Here is a 17412-nt window from a genome sequence, read left to right as displayed (position 1 = left end):
GACACAACTAAAAAAGAAAATCTCAGGCTGATAACCATGATGAACATTAATGAAAAAAATCTTCACTAAAATACTGGCCAACTGAATGCAATAGCACATTAAAAAGCTTATCCATCATGATCAAGTAGGCTTCATTCCAGGGATGCAAGGCTGGTTCAACATACCCAAATCTATCAATGTAATCCATCACAGCAATAGAACCAAAGACAAAAACCACATGATTATCTCAATAAATACAGAGAAGGCCTTTGACAAAATTCAACAGCCCTTTATGCTAAAAACTCTTAACAAACTAGGTGTCGATGGAACGTATCTCAAAATAATAAAAGCTATTTATGACAAACCTACAGCCAATATCATACTGACTGGGAAAAACTGGAAGCATTCGTTTTGAAAACTGGCACTAGACAAGGATGCCTTCTCTTACTATTCCTATTCAACATAGAATTGAAAGTTCTAGCCAGAGCAATCAGGCAAGAAAAAGAAATAAAGGGTATTCAATTAGGAAAAGAGGAAGTCAAATTGTCTCTATTTGCAGATGACACGATTGTTTAGAAGACCCCATCATCTCAGCCCAAAATCTCCTTAAGATGATAAGCAACTTCAGCAAAGTCTCACAATACAAAATCAATGTGCAAAAATCACAAGCATTTGTATACACCAATAACAGACAAATGGAGAGCCAAATCATGAGTGAACTCCCATTCACAATTGCTACAAAGAGAATAAAATACCTAGGAATACAAGTAACAAATGACGTCAAGGACCTCTTCAAGGAGAACTACAAATCACTGCTCAAGGAAATAAGAGAGGAAGCAAACAGATGGAAAATCACTCCATGCTCATGGTTAGGAAGAATCAATATCATGAAAATGGCCATATTGCCCAAAGTAATTTATAGATTCAATGCTATCCCCATCAAGATACCATTGACTTTTTTCACACAACTGGAAAAGACCACCTTAAACTTCATGTGGAACCAAAAGAGAGCCCACATAGCCATAACAATCCTAAGCAAAAAGAGCTAAGCTGGAGGCATCATGCTACCTGACTTCAAACTATACTACAAGGCTACAGTAATCAAAACAGCATGGTACTAATACCAAAACAGAGATATAGACCAATGGAACAGAACAGAGGCCTCACAAGTAACACCACACATCTACAACCATCTGATCCTTGACAAATCTGACCAAAACAGGCAATGGGAAAAGGAGTCCCTGTTTAATAAATGGTGTTGGGAAAACTGGCTAGCCATGTGCAGAAAGCTGAACCTGAACCCCTTTATTACACCTTACACAAAAATTAACTCTAGATGGATTAAATATTTAAACATAAGACCTAACACCTTAAAAACTCTAGAAGAAAACCTAGGCAATACCATTCAGGACATAGCCATAGGCAAGGACTTCATGACTAAAACATCAAAAGCATTGGCAACAAAAGCCAAAATAGACAAACAGAATCTAATTAAACTTAAGAGCTTCTGCACAGAAAAACAAAACAAAACAAAACAAAACAATACAAAAAAACAATCATTAGAGTGAACAGGCAACAGAATGGGAAAAAATTTTGCAAGCTATTCATCTGACAAAAGGCTAATATCCCGAATCTACAAACAAGTAAAACAAATTTACAAGAAAAAAAAAAAACGACCCCATCAAAAATTGGGTAAAAGATAAGAACAGAAACTTTTCCAAAGAAGACATTTATGTGGCCATCAAATGTATGAAAAAATGCTCATTACCACTGTCATTAGAGAAATGCAAATCAAAACCACATTAAGATACAATCTCACACCAGTTAGAATGGCGATTATTACAAAATCTGGAGACAACAGATGCTGGAAAGGATATGGAGAAATAGAAATGCTTTTATACTGTTGGTGGGAGTGTAAATTAGTTCAACCATTGTAGAATACAGTGTGGCGATTCCTCAAGGATCTAGAAATAGAAATAACATGGACACAGGGAGGGGAGCACTACACACTGGGGTCCGTTGGGGGGAAATGGGGGAGGGGCGGGGGGGTGGGGAGGTGGGAAGAGATAGCATGGGGAGAAATGACAGATACAGGTGAGGGGACGGAAGGCAGCAAAGCACACTGCCATGTGTGTACCTATGTACATCACATGTACCCCAAAACCTAAAATGCAATTAAAAAAAAGAAAAAAAAAAGAAATACCATATGACCCAGCAATTCCATTACTGAGTATTTATCCAAAGGATTATAAATCGATCTATTATAAAGACACATGCACTCTTATGTTCATTGTGGCACTGTTTACAATAGCAAAGACTTGGAAACAACCCAAATGTCCATCAATGATAGTGTATAAAAAAATGTGGCACATATACACCATGAAATACTATGCAGCCATAAAATAGGATGAGTTTATGTCCTTTGCAAGAGACATGGATGAATCTGGAAGCCATCATTCTCAGCAAACTGACACAAGAACAGAAAACCAAACACTGCATGTTCTCACTCATAAGTGGGTGTTGAACAATGAGAAAACAGATACAGGGAGGGGAATATCACACACTTGGGTCTGTTGGGGAGTGGAGGGCTAGGGGAGGGCTAGCAGGGGGTGGGGAGATTGGGAGGTATAACATTAGGAGAAATACCTAATGTAGGTGATGGGGGATGAAGGCAGCAAACCACGATGGCATGCGTATACCTATGTAACAATCCTGCAAGATCTGCACATGTACCCCAGAACATAAAGTATAATAATAAAAAAAATTGAAAATAAGATTCCTCAGGGCTCAGATCAAGAGCCTAAGAGCAAATACTTTGTGATTCTCCCTCAGGAGGAACTGATACACATTCATCTTGTGCTTCTGTGAAAAATTGTTGCAAGGAATCTCTCATCACAACATTTTCCTTTCAAAATAAACCCAAACTCCTAGGTATATATTTCCACATGATCATTTTTTCTTACTTTGATTTCCAAAGAAATATATTTTATTATGAAAAAGTCACAGACATAATTATGCAGAACAAAGAAAAAAATATTCCTATAACATTGCCTCCAAAGGATGGTCACAATTAACATTTTAGTGTATTTCCTTATACTATTCTTTCACTGCATACATAATATATACATTTTTTCATTTTGTAATATAAAAATGTTATTATCCAAATAGGATTCTGTCATACCTACTATTTAATAAACTACTCTTTAAACATTAAAAAAAAAAAAGCTCCACAATTGCTTCACATTACTAAAGAGGAAGAAAACCAAAATAGTTGCATAAGTGTCACACACAATATCAGGCATTTTAACATAAATTATATTATTTGATTCCAGCTATTAAAAAATTATAGGTCAGATGTCTAACACTCAAGCCTTTTCTCACATCTCTATATCTGAGTATATCAATGAATCAATTTGTCTGAAGGTATGTGGCACTGTATTTGGTATCACCCCAATTCCAGGTATCAATAGAGTCTTATAATTAGTACTATGAGAAAAGTACCAGGTTAAAAACAAATGAAATTAAGAAGTCTCTTCATCACAAATCTGTATGGTTTCTGCCATGTTTTGTTTTATCTCTAAATTCAATGCTATGGTTGACTTTTCTATACCTAATTAATCTAGTTGAAATCACAACTCAGTACATAATTATGAAGATCAAGAACATGTTTTATTTCACTTAGAATCTCCGAGAGCCCAGAATGACATCTCAATCTTAAACAGTTTTAATATTTGATATTAATAATTCTGATTCCCAATGGACTTCCTAGTCTAAGTCCATAAACAACTTAAGACTTATATTTCTAACCTACCTATTCAGCACAAATAACACAAATTTAACCTTGTTAACCCATGTCTACATAATGATTTTCATTTTACTAATAATGATACAATGATATTTTATACCACTAAAATTAAAACCATCCTGAGTGGTATAAAAAAATAAAATAAGGCTGGTTCAGGATGGAAATTGTTTTTTTCTCTTATCCCTGATTTCCTCCCAAATGATCATTTTATATTAAGAACTGTTCATCAAATCTTAAACAAAGTTTTAAATACCAGTATCAAGCACCTGCACACTTGAAAGCAATGATTACAAGGAAAAAAGGGATTAACAACATCAGTGTTATTTATCATCACTCCTAGGGTACTGAATATAGTGTTCCATTAATTGTTGACATTTGTATTACACATTTAAGTTTACAACAAAGTGAAAATATATATTATGTCCTTATACAACCCTATATATAGTTGCCATTTTTCCCCATTTGATATACCATGAAACTGAGATGCACAGAAGTGCATCAATAACAGAACGAGGGTCAAACCTTCTGAGTTCCCTCCCATCTCACCACCATTCCTGCTGCTGGATTATGTTCTCCTAATTCAAATACCACTTTCTTAACACTAGTCTACAGTGATTTTATAGTTATTTTCTGGGTTTTTCAGTGAGAATATTTATAGCCACGTATTAACAATGCAGACCTATAAGGGATCACTGAACTGAAGGGCACTGACTTTCAACAAAATAATAGGATCTTCTCTCCACAGGTATTTATTTTTAAACAGCTTTTATTCCAGACAAAAATAAATCCATTTTATTTCTTCACGTCTAAACCAAAGGCACTAAGCAGCTGGCCTTGTCTGCGTTGATACTGCAGGATTTGTAGCCTGATGAGCTACATACAGGTTGTTAAATTTCAGTAGTTTGACAATGGAATAGTATGTGCACCTGGCTCTTAAACAGCTTTAAAGGCTTAGACTTCCCCTGAAATTATCTCTTCAGCCACGACAGAAGAGATTTTTTTTAAAAATATGAAATAGCTCTAGGTAAGTAATTCTAAACTTTGCTGCATTTTAGAATCACCTGGGGAGTTTCTGCAACACACCTACACACAGGATCCTCCCCTAGAGAGTCTTATTTAATTGATCTGCCATGCTGCCAGAGCACTTGTATTTTTAAAATCTCACTGAGTGATTCTAATGTGCGTTCAGGGTTGGGAAACACCAACTTAAGACATAACCCAGAGCAGTGCTCTCAGCACTGGCCATACATTGAAATTTTTTTTTTGCGGAGGGGGGGTACTTTCTAAAATACTGATACCAACATCCAGGTAAATCAGAATCTAAGTAGGCTTCAGGCCTACTTAAAAGTTGGTGACTTTTAAAGGTCTATAAGTGATTCTGACGTGCAGTAAAGTTTGGAATTTATCTAAAAATAATTACAACTTAGTATGTGGTCTACAAATGAGCAAAGCCAAACAAACAATCAAGCAAACAATGAAAAAAACTTACTAGAATTGAAGAGTTTCAGACTCCATTTCGGAGATAGAGTCAGAATCTGCATTTTAACAAGGATTCCAGGTACTGAGCATGCACAATAAAGTATGTTCTTTATAGATAAAGCTCTATTTTATATATAAAGCTCTGTTCTAGACTCCTTTTCTAAAGACTTGAGGACAGTATTAACTTTGTCTTGTTCTCCCGTTTCTTCTCATTTGATGCTGCTCTCAAGTTCCAGGTGAATACGTTCTAGTGATTAGGACCATTGGGGTAAATTGGTATCACGTATCCCTAATGACATGCAGAACAGACATGATTAATTACAGCTAATTATCACTAATTAGTTATCTACTAAGCTAACTGCTGAGCCTGGAATTCAAGACCCTCCAGAATCTAAACAGGTTTCTTTCTTGCCTTTTCCCATTTATTCCCACCCTACACCTATCCAAATACAGAACATTGCTCCAAGCATGATCCACACCTTTCAGCCTCTTTGCCTATATATCCATCTCTCCCTAACATGCTTTCCTTCCCTGTTCAAGTCTATCAGCTGAAGTTCAGTCAATGCTATCGTACTATGAAGATTTCTAAGTCCATCCTATATCCAGCTGGTAATAATCTGTCCTAGCACAGAATACTCATAGCATTCTATCTGTACCTCTCTTGTGGCCCATTTAACAATCTTCTTCATGTTTTCTAGACTTATTTTATATCCTCTATCAGATGTTAAGTTATGTTAGAAAACGATTCATGCTGATACAGTGTGGAGATGTGTCCCCGTCCAAATCTCATATTGAAATCTAATCCCCAATGTTGGACGTAGGGCCTAGGGGATCATGAGGGTGGGTTTCTCACACATGGTTTAGCACCATCCCCCTTGGAACTGTTCTCATGATAGTGAGTTCTCTTGAGAGCTGGTCCTTTAAAAGTATGTAGCACTCCCCTCTCTCTCTCTCTCTTGCTGCTGCTCTGACCACGTGACATACCTGCTCCACTCTTCACCTGCCATGATGATTATAAGTTTTCTGAAGCCTTCACAGAAGCCAAGCAGATGCCCACCATGCTTCCTGTACAGCCTGCAGAATCATGAGTCAATTAAACCTCTTTACTTTGTAAATTACCCAGTCTCAGGTATTTCTTAATAGTGATGCAAGAATGGGCTAACACACATGTGCAATTCACTTGAGTAATACTCACACAACCCTTCTCAAAGCTTTGTGTATAGTATGTGATTTTTTGTCTTTCTTCTCACAATTTCTTATGCTTAACCAGTTCAAGTCAGTATTCTTATTATAGCCAGAATGTTCATATTCTGTCTGCTCTGGATAGATTTACATCAGATTTTCACAAACAATAGTCTTTGCAGAATGTGAATTATGAATCTCTAAAGAAGATATTGTATGGAGAAGTTTAGAAACTTTATAGGCCCAACTACCTTTTTTAATGAGCTGCTTACAGGTATCATTTGCTCTGCATGTCACACTTTGGGATATTTTTAATAATAGGGAGTGATAAGTCATCCAAGATAAATTTAGGATGATTTAGGCTTTCAATGCCTACCTAGATAAATCATCAACATTTCTTCCTTTTCAATAGGAACGTAAGAATCCTAGCCAAAAGAGACAGAACACATGACGGTATTATTCTCAGGCTGAAAAGATGAAAATTTGGAACCAAACATCATCATAAAAAGAAAAAAACAACAAAAAACCACTGTGTTGTTATTGCGAAGGAAACTCCTGTTTCATATGTTAACTAACCTAGGGATCTTTAATATGCTGTCTGTTACATCTGAGAAATAAAAAAGCACCTATTAAGTTCAAATTATTTTAGGAAAACTTTCACTAGTGATGGTCTTGGATGTAGTGTATTCTACTTTACTTCTCTGAAAAATATGAAATAAAATGGGGTGAGCAAGTAGAAAAGTACTTTTATTATCTCCTAAAGTTTTAGAAGCTTTTATAATTTTGAGAAACAACAAAGCCACAGAATCCACTGTAACAAATGGTACTAATGCTTATGTTAGAATTCATTGAAAACTATGTCAAAGTTGATTGCCTAGTTGTGAAAATATTTCTGACCAATTGTTCTTAAACTATTTCCGTAAATATATTGGGACATTTCATACAACTTTATTAATGTTGAGAAATCCAAAAGAATAAGACATGGTCACACAGCCACTATTTTCTTATTACTTCCCAGCAATATCAGTTTTCTGTCAAAGTCAATGATAAAGCATCCCTCTATTTTGTACTGGCTGACTTTAGAATGGAATGCAGGAGAAAAGTAGTTTAATCTTTATAGCTAAAGACTTAAAAGAAGATGGCAGGTATATTTATTTCATGCATTTCTGACATGTATTTATCTCTGTTGACTCCATATTCCAATTTCTATGACTACATCAGGTGTCCCCAAACTTTTTACACAGGGTTCCAGTTCACTCTCCCTCAGACCGTTGGAGGGCCGCCACATACTGTGCTCCTCTCACTGACCACCAATGAAAGAGGTGCCCCTTCCTGAAGTGCGGCAGGGGGTCGGATAAATGGCCTCAGGGGGCCGCATGTGGCCCACAGGCCGTAGTTTGGGGATGCCTGGACTACATCTTTCTTTTTTGTTTCCTACCAAAGGATAAAAATATGTTTCTAGAGTATTTCTTATTGATGGTTTCAGAAATACATGGACTTGAATTTTAGGATCCTTGGTACAGAAAAGTTTCATAATGACTTACCTTACGTTTTGTCAAGTGTTGTTTAAATAAAACCGCAGTTATGTCTGTATCGTTAGTTACAGTGATTGAACAATCTCACCTTTAACACAACTTTCAACAGCCATAAGTTTTATTTTTAAATTATTTTAAATTTTCATAAATGTCCTTGCCAATTAAATTGTCAGATAGTTTGACAACATTTTTGCTATCATTTGGACCAGTAATTTCTCAATGTTGCTCTATGCTGAAATTTCCTGGACATTTATTAAAATATTGATGCCTGGGGCCCACTTTCAGAGATGCATATGTAATTCACCTTGTATGTGGCCTGGGTGATCAGTTTTTTTAAATCTTTCTACATAATTCTAAGATGCAGACAAGGTTGAAAAACAAAAACTTTGACCAAACTTTTCAACAATGGGTTTTAATAACCCTTTTAAACTTAGATGTACTAATGACATGAATCCTAGTCTCCACTTTTCCATTTTATTTCAGATTTTTCTTGTTGGAAACTCCCCATGTTCATGAAATTCTTCTGAAAATGACATTTCAAATCTGGACATAGATCACCTACTTAAGGAGGCATTAATAAAGAATAGTTGGTAAATGACCTACAAAAGCTCTTTCCAGGAAGAGAAGGAAACAGACATGCCCAGTTACCACCATCCAGAGATACTACTCCCATTGCCTCTCATAGCCATCTAAAATGTTGACCATTTGTTTCCATCTACTATGAATATAACCCTAATAGCTACACTTTTCCTTCATTATTTTCAGATACTCCAACTCTTCTTATAACATACTAAGATTGAATACACATTTTCTTTCTTGCCTTTTTTTAATTCTATGGAAGTCATAATAATGAATGATTTTAGATAGCTAAATGATAGCTATCTAAAGGCATGAATTTGCAAATCAAATTATAAAACCTGTTTAGAAATCTAATGCATAAAAACCAATATATAAAAATGTAAATTAATGCAAAAATCAATTAGCTCAATGTCACATTCATGTGTCTTCTCTTTCTGGACTCCATGTTCTCTCCAGTGAAACACTGACTATATTATATGCAACAAGGAAAGTAGCCAAGGTGGATGACCCTGTAAGATATAGTTACATCTGCCAGAAATTAACTCTCAATTTTTGAAAAAAACAGCTCAGGAGGTGAAAAAAACCATTTATCTTGGATAGGCTCAATACCGAAAAGGGAACATATTTATGAACTATAGTATTTACTGGTACCTAGATATATTCTCCACTCCCATGCTTAATTATTCCCTCTTTCAAACTGTAGAGATGCTTTTTTAAACTATCCTCAGCCTATTTGTCATATTTGTCACGCCCAAGCCCAAGGTCTTTTGGTAGGTAACGGTAGTTGCTAAAGAAGTTAAGAGTTTGGTTAGCTCTCCTCCACAACCTTGTTACCAAGTTATAAAGAGAGCAAATCTCAGACAAATTTTGCCTACAAAGTGACATTTATTAATGAAACACTTATTAGCAAATTAGCACAATATAAATTATGCAATCTGTACTAGGGCTTAAAAAAATACAGCCTTCTCCTTTCAGTGATTAAAATGCCATCGTGCAAGAAAAATTCACTGGATATAGCCATATCAAAATTCTAGAAGCAGAAATCTGTAGTCTTTAGAGTTGTTACCCCTACAGTTTTCACTGGGCTTGCAGAAATCAGAGTTTACAGCTAGCTATTATTAGATTTTGGGGGATTTATTTGATTAAGAATGGTGGCTTTGGGCCAGGTACAGTGGCTCATGCCTGTAATCCCAGCACTTTGGGAGACCTAGGTGGTTGGATCGCCTGAGCTCAGGAGTTCAAGACCAGCCTGACCAACATGGTGAAACCTCGTCTCTACTAAAAACACAAAAATTAGCTGGATGTGGTGGCAGGGGCCTGTAATACCAGCTACTTTGAGGCTGAGGCAGGAGAATCACTTGTACCCAGGAGGTGGAGGTTGCACTGAGTAGAGATCACACCATTGCACTCCAGTCTGGCGACAGAGTTTGTCTCAAAAAAAAAAGTGAGAATAGTGGTCTTACTAGATTTTTAGACATCATGCATGAATGTGTATGAAATCTACTAATCATACTAAGAGTATACCAGATTCACCAGGAAAACTCATTTCTGGCATACAACATGAAAACTAGCAAAGCTTTGGTTATAGCCCAAGGTCTACATATGGGGTAGATGGTAGAGGTTAGAGGCTTACTGATGAGAATAATTGTTGTTCCATGTGTGTCCTTGATTAGAATTCTAGATGTAAGTGGGGACTGGTTAATTACAAAAATATTTATTTGCTGTTTATGTATACAAACTAATATATATATATATATGATGTATATATAACCAAACATATATATTATGTATATATAACCAGATTGTCTTCACTAAGTACTTAAAATGGCTACTCATTATAACAATGCTGCTTCTGATTCTATTCTGGAAGTTCTTCATTATTTTTTACATGTTGATTTCCCTCAAAGAATGAACAACTCCTTGAATACAGAAATATGTTGTATATTTGTCACCTCCACCCCCACATTTTTAGCATGATACTTCACTTAAAATATGTTTAATAAGTATTTTGAATAAACTATTTTTTAGAAGTTCTAATTGTTGTTCTATGTTTAACATTTCAGCTCTCGACACATCATATTCCTTGAAATTATGTCTTGAGATGTGTATCTGAAATGAAGGGAATCTAGGAAGAATTGCTTATTTTATTTTAAAAAGAAAGGAACCTGGGCAAAAATAGCTTTGTGGCCATTAGGATCCAGAAATTAAATTATCACTCTTTGTCATTTTCAGGGGGAAAAAAATTGCAAGTGGCCTCACATGACTCAACAACTCAGGAGAGAACACCTTTTCCAACCAAGCTCATACAGTTGTCATCACTAACAAACAGCCCCACAGAAATCTCAGATCCCACCATTTATTTTGTGAGAGAGAGAAGATAAATTGGAAAGATGCAATCATCATTACTCATCTACCTTGCTGGGGTTTCCATCTTTTTTGCTCCAGTTTCTTCCTCGCAGGCACATTGGAAGATGGATGTTGGACAGTTTGCTAGATTCATTTTGAGAAATCACTGATTGAGAGATTAAAACTGACATTTATTTTTGCTTCTATAATGGCTGAATTTTGAGATACCTAAGGATTGAAGTAATTTAAGAGTGAGTAACTCTTAAAAGCCCCTGAAAATTTGTGAGGCTAATTGTATGTCCCATGATTTTACCCATAATCTGAATTTGGCAGATTTTTCTCTCAGCAGAAAGCCTGTTCCTCAGAAACAATATAGATGGGCACAATGGGTAGATCATTAAATTCTTCTCCATGATCCTCAGAGCCAGGATTATTACACCAGAGAATGAAGACTCCTTTACTTCATGCTACAGCTACTGCAGTCTCCAGATGCACTCACTACATCTAAGAAATTGGAGCCATTTTTTTTAAGAGCTGAATTTCAAAGTCACCTTCTAAGGAGACGTACATTGTTTAGTTGTCCCCAAAGAAGAATGCAACAAAAACAGTAAGAAATATCATTTTCTGGCTCAGTTCTTGTATTATTTTATCTTTCCAGGCACCTTGAAATTAGAGTTATCAGGTGTGTCCTTGAAAGCAGAACAAGGTAGAGTTTCCATTGTGATTAAGTAAGTAGACATCTTCAAGGCTGAAGAAGTTAACAAATTTTGTTGAAATCCTGAATTTTTCTGGAGTTTTAAAAAAATTATTGCTCTTAACTAAATAGAAATACAGCTCAGTTATATAGAGGGAACAATACATATGCCTGGATGTGAGTCTCTAGTGAATTATCTCACTGATTTACCTTCCACGACAATCTTCCATCTGTTGACTTAAATATTGTAAATATAAAGGGTATTGTGTAAGAGACCGTGAGTGACAAGTGTATAAACCAAATAGGTTTTTCTTTTAGGAAAATGAACATAAACAAGAGCTGACTGATTTAAGCAATTATAAAGATATGTGAAAAACACATAAAAAATGAAAATAGGTATCGTAAAAATTTGGAATTAACCAAAGTACCTTAACTATACAGAAAACCACCTCAGGCATCATTATAAGAATACAAATTTTTAAAGGAAAATATATTATTGAATAATCAAAACTCTAAAAAGAGAACAGAAAGGAATTAAGGAACTGAAAATCCTCCTCAGGTCAAATAAAGTTGATCTTTGAAAAATACAAATCATTAAAACTTCTTTCAACTGCTGAGTCATGGCACATGTTCATGATTTGCATCAGTTGTGGAGTCTATTACAAATAATTTGGGTAGAGTAATAGCTAAAGTGTTAGGGTTTTTTTTTTTTTAATGGTGTGTCTTTTCTTTAAAAATTGGAACAGATATAAAGTTTCCCTTTTAATAACTTCAGTCACACTTCTTGCCTTTCTGCTTATTATGTTATATGGGAGACAAAGTTAGAGTAACTCCTTAGGTATTGCACAACCTCATCTATCAGATGTACCAGAGCAAAACGCAAGAAGCAAGCAAACCAGCGAACCAACAGGAAAGGTCAAGAACTTCTCCGTAATCAATATTCACTCAGACAGAGAGACTAGAGTTGGTAAATGGTGATTAACAAGTGCTTTATCTACATACCATATGCTTATAATTCAGGAATCTTTTCTCTCCAGAAACGATGTTGGCATTATTTCTTAACTTCTTTGACTTTATAGTGCAGAAATAGATTAATATGGAGAAGTTCACTTTTAAGAGGCTGAAATTTAATGAAAGAGATGATGTGAGCATATGCTGCTACAATTTACTGAGCATTTATTATTTTTCAGATTTGTGCTAACATTTTACATGTTTTATCTCACACAATTCTCAGAAGAACATATGAGTTTGGTATGGTTATCTCTATTTTATTAATGAGAAATATGAGGCTTAAAGAATTTAAGAAAGCTAATCTGATGCTATGTAAATACTGGTCAGAGAATCGGAATTTCATACCAAATCTATCTAACATCAAAGTCAATGATTATTTTATATTGCCTTAAATAACAATAATAGAAACCAGAACATGATAAGTGCCATAAGAAGACTGTAAACTAAGAACTGTTGGATTGGGAGAAGAGAGAGACTTCTCTGACACAGAATCATAGAAAAGCCTTAAAATTCAGGTAGTCTATAAGAAAATTGTACAGTTGTCCCTCAATGTACTCAGGAGATTGGTTCCAGGACCACCTGCATAGACTCAAATCTGCACACACGCAAAGCCCCACACTCAGCCCTCTGGAACCTGTGTAAATGAAAAGTTGGCCCTCCCTATGCGTGAATTTTGCATCCCTAGAATATAGCACTTTGGATCTGCATAGGAAAAACCTCTGCAAATAAGTGGAACCATGCAGTTCAAACCTATGATGATTAATATTGAGTGTTAACTTGAATTGAAGGATGCAAGGTACTGTTCCTGGGTGTGTCTGTGAGGGTGTCGCCAAAGAAGATTAACATTTGAGTCAGTGAACTGGGAGATGCAAACCCAACCCTCAATCTGCGTGGGCACCATCTAATCAGCTGCCAGTGCAGCTAAGATAAAAGCAGACAGAGGAACGTGGAAGGACTAGACTAGCTGAGTCTTCTGGCCTCCATCTTTCTCCTGTGCTGGGTGCTCCCTGCCCTCAAACATCAGACTCCAGGTTCTTTAGCTTTTGGACTATTGGACTAAACCAGTGGTTCGCCAGGGGCTCTCGGGCCTTTGGCCACAGACAAGGCTGCACTGTCAGCTTCCCTACTTTTGAGGTTTTGGGACTCAGACTGGCTTTCTTGCTCCTCATCTTGCAGATGGCCTATTGTGGGGCTTCACCTTGTGATCCTGTGAGTCAATAGTCCTTTAAAAACTTTCATATATATATATATATATGATTCTCCAGATAAACAGAACAAATAGGAGATTATGTATTTATCTGTCTGTCTTTCTGTCTATACACACATACACACACAGGGAGAGCAGAGCAGGTGTAGGTGGGGGGTGGGGGGGAGACAGAGAGAGAGAGAGAGGGAGAGAGAGAGAGAGAGAGAGAGAGAGAGAGAGAGACAGAGCCAGAGAGAGAGATTCATTAGAAGTAATTGATTTATGTGGTCATAGTGGCTGAAAAGTTCCACCATCTGCCACCTGCAAGCTGGTTACCCAGGAAAGCCAGTATAGTTCCAGTCTGAGTCCAGAGGCCTGAGAACCAGGACTGCTGATTGTGTAAGTCTTAGTCTGAGGGCAAGAGGAGACATCCCAGTTCAGTAGTCACTGAGAGAGTAAATTCTTCCTTCCCCCACCTTTTTGTTCTATCTAGGCCCTCAAAGAATTGATGACACCCACTCATGTTGGTGAGGGTAAGCTGCTTTACATAGTTTTCTGATTCAGATGCTGATCTCATCTGAAATACCCTCACAGACACACCCAGAAATAATATTTAACCAAATATCTAGGAACCCTATTGACCAATCAAGTTGACTAGCAAAATTAACCATCACATACATGAACCGAACTAGCATAAAGGCATGATTCAGTCCCTGTGACTTCAGGGGTTTTGTTCAGTCTCTTTGGCCTCTCCCTTGTGCCAGGCAGGTTACCAACTGAATTATGAGTATGGCACTGCCTTTGGGACTTAAACACACGTTTACCAAGAAGATAAAAACTTAACAGAGGACTTGCTATCCCCTCATTTTCTCCAAGAACTGCAAAAATCTGCAAATTTTATCTGAAACTCAGGAAATCATTTATAATGAGCTATTTTCCTCCTCCTGGCCTCCTCTATTTGCATTATTGATTGAACTGTGATTTAAATTGCCTCTGTTCTAAGGTAGCTTGTGAGTTGAAAATTATGCTTAAAGAATGTCTTGGAAAACATCCATAATATCCAGGTCTCATTAGCATGATCAAATAACAACACAGTTAATGTGGCCTAGCCCATCTTCAGGTTGTAATCTGGTTTGCTCTGGGTTGATGGAACAGAGATAGATAAGAGCTCCCAAACCTGTGCTCTTTATTAGGGCACACCAAAAATCTTAGAGCTTCTCCAAGCCTGAAGCAATTCCAAAACTCTCATGTTTTTAATGGTTTTCTTTTATATAGAGATTAATATTCATCTCATGAGCAAAGTAAAACCCAATCCTGTTTTCCTTTTATTCTTAGTTGCCAAAGGGCAAAGTCATTTTAAAGTTTATTTATTGTATAAATATAATTACATAAAGAAAAACCTACCATAATTTTATTAATTTGATTTTGTCAATCATAGTGGAAGCATTTTCCATGTCAATACATATTCTTCATAATTAACAGTTTAATTACTGAGAAGTAATTATTAAGTCACTTATGGCCGGGCGCGGTGGCTCAAGCCTGTAATCCCAGCACTTTGGGAGGCCGAGGCGGGTGGATCACGAGGTTGAGAGATCGAGACCAACCTGGTCAACATGGTGAAACCCCGTCTCTACTAAAAATATAAAAAATTAGCTGGGCATGGTGGCGTGTGCCTATAATCCCAGCTACTCAGGAGGCTGAGGCAGGAGAATTGCCTGAACCCAGGAGGCGGAGGTTGTGGTGAGCCGAGATCGCGCCATTGCACTCCAGCCTGGGTAACAAGAGCGAAACTCCATCTCAAAAAAAAAAAAAAAAAAAAAAAAAAGAAAAAAAAAAAAAAAAATAATTAAGTCACTTATTATTGCATATAAACATTTTCTTTAAATTTCTGTCAAAGCAAAATAGAACATCCAATTTTGTAACCATTGTATCCCAGGATTTTTGAGTAATTATTATTTTGGTTTATTTCTTGATATGATTTTTTAAATCTGTATTGATATCTATTCACATTAATTATACATGCTATTTGAAATATTCTCAAATTATTCCTGAAAGTATGGGAAACATAGCCAATTAAATGAGATAAGCAAATGAACATATCCTAAAGAACACGCTTGAATTTTCTTCTAGGTGGAAGCAGTAGGCAAAAGTGAAGAGGGCATCAGTATTTTCACTCTGAAGTCTTCATCTCACTGGTGTTATATCTCACTGTTTTCTCTCCCTCTCATTTTATTTCAGCAACAAGTCTTTGCTTTCGGACAATAGCTTTTTAAAGGGTTATTTTCTAATCATGAAATTCCCATCAGTTTATTTCATGGAGAAATACTTTTAAGAACTTTCTTCAACCACTGAAATTTGGTTAAAACTTTGTCCGAGTTGCCCTTCTGGCATTTTGGAGTGGGTTGGAAAAGTTTTCAAAGTCATGGCATCTTCAGGGTATTTCTCAAATTATAATTCTCAGGTCTATTTGGCTCTGAGTTTCATCACATTGAGGACACATCCCCACTACAAGATGAAGTGCATGTTCACCCTATTTAGTCCTAGAATTTCCATTGGTTCTATATTACAGCTTTTATTTCTCCAGTGTTATGTCCTATCTTTCATTTATTATGAGTGCATTTTCCTATATCTCACTAAGCAGAGTATATTAATTGCCTTGAAATATTTATCTGCTTATTCTAACATTTGGGCCATCTCAGATTTAGCTTCCATTGATTATTTATTCTCTTAAAAATGGGTCATATTTATTCTTCAAAAGAATGATAATATTATTCCATGGTAGGTCATTACTTGGTTGGACATAAACTTCAAACGTGGTCTCCTGAACAGTAGCTCAACTTAACCCAGTTTTTGTTTCTTTTTTGTTTTGTTTTGTTTTGTCTCACCAGGCTTAGAGTATACCCACACATGGGTGGTTCAGAGATTAACTAGAAATTTGAGCAAAGTTTATATACTGACTTAGAGGTCCTCTGCTCTGTCTTTATATTTTCTGGGATTCTACCCTTGCTATCCAGATTTGTAAATATGCTAAGCTCTGTCCTCTGATGGTTCAGGTCGAGAAGTCTGAAATTATTGAGTTGTCTTTACACATGGCACTGCCTTCAGGTTCAGATACTAGAACACTTACTCCGTGAACACCCCTTTCTCCAACTTTCAGTTCACCTCATGTTCACTCTCCAGATCTCTTACAAAGTTACTTTTCGTATTTTGCCCAGAGTTTATGGTTGTTATCTATGTGAAAGTAAGTCTGGTATGAGCTCATTTGGCCATTAGAAGAAGCAGAATCTTGCCTTATACATCTCTTTAAAAACAGAAAAAGGAAACAAATTTGAATACCCGAAATGAGTCAAAATGGAACCAATCACATGAAGATCCATCAATTTATGCTCAATTTGGGGCTGAAGAATTTCTTTAGGAATAAAGAGCAAACTCCTTCAAGGAAACTTCATGACCTTTCAGGAACCACCTACCTATAGCCTGACCATGCCAAGAGTTCTGGAAAAATACTAATACAGGCCTCATGCATGCAAGCCTGAACTTTCAGTTGCTTTGTATATTCTCTCTTTTACAGCTTATCTCTCCTTTCAATCTAGGCTGAATATTAGTTTTGAGTATC

The 17412-nt window shown here is 36.3% G+C and overlaps 1 protein-coding gene across 1 annotated transcript in view; it reads right to left on the bottom strand.

The window, feature by feature from the left end:
• CCDC50 (coiled-coil domain containing 50) overlaps positions 1–17412 on the bottom strand; it is a 441292-nt gene that overhangs the window by 219560 nt on the left and 204320 nt on the right. Inside the window, exon 16 of the transcript XR_012518864.1 lies at positions 12602–12719. The gene's annotated coding sequence lies outside the window, so the exon portion shown is untranslated. The remainder of the gene's footprint in view (positions 1–12601; positions 12720–17412) is intronic.

The sequence above is a fragment of the Saimiri boliviensis genome, chromosome 8, assembly GCF_048565385.1.
Source record: "Saimiri boliviensis isolate mSaiBol1 chromosome 8, mSaiBol1.pri, whole genome shotgun sequence".
Classification (NCBI taxonomy): Eukaryota; Metazoa; Chordata; class Mammalia; order Primates; family Cebidae; genus Saimiri; species Saimiri boliviensis.
This window is presented reverse-complemented; position numbering and strand designations above follow the sequence as displayed.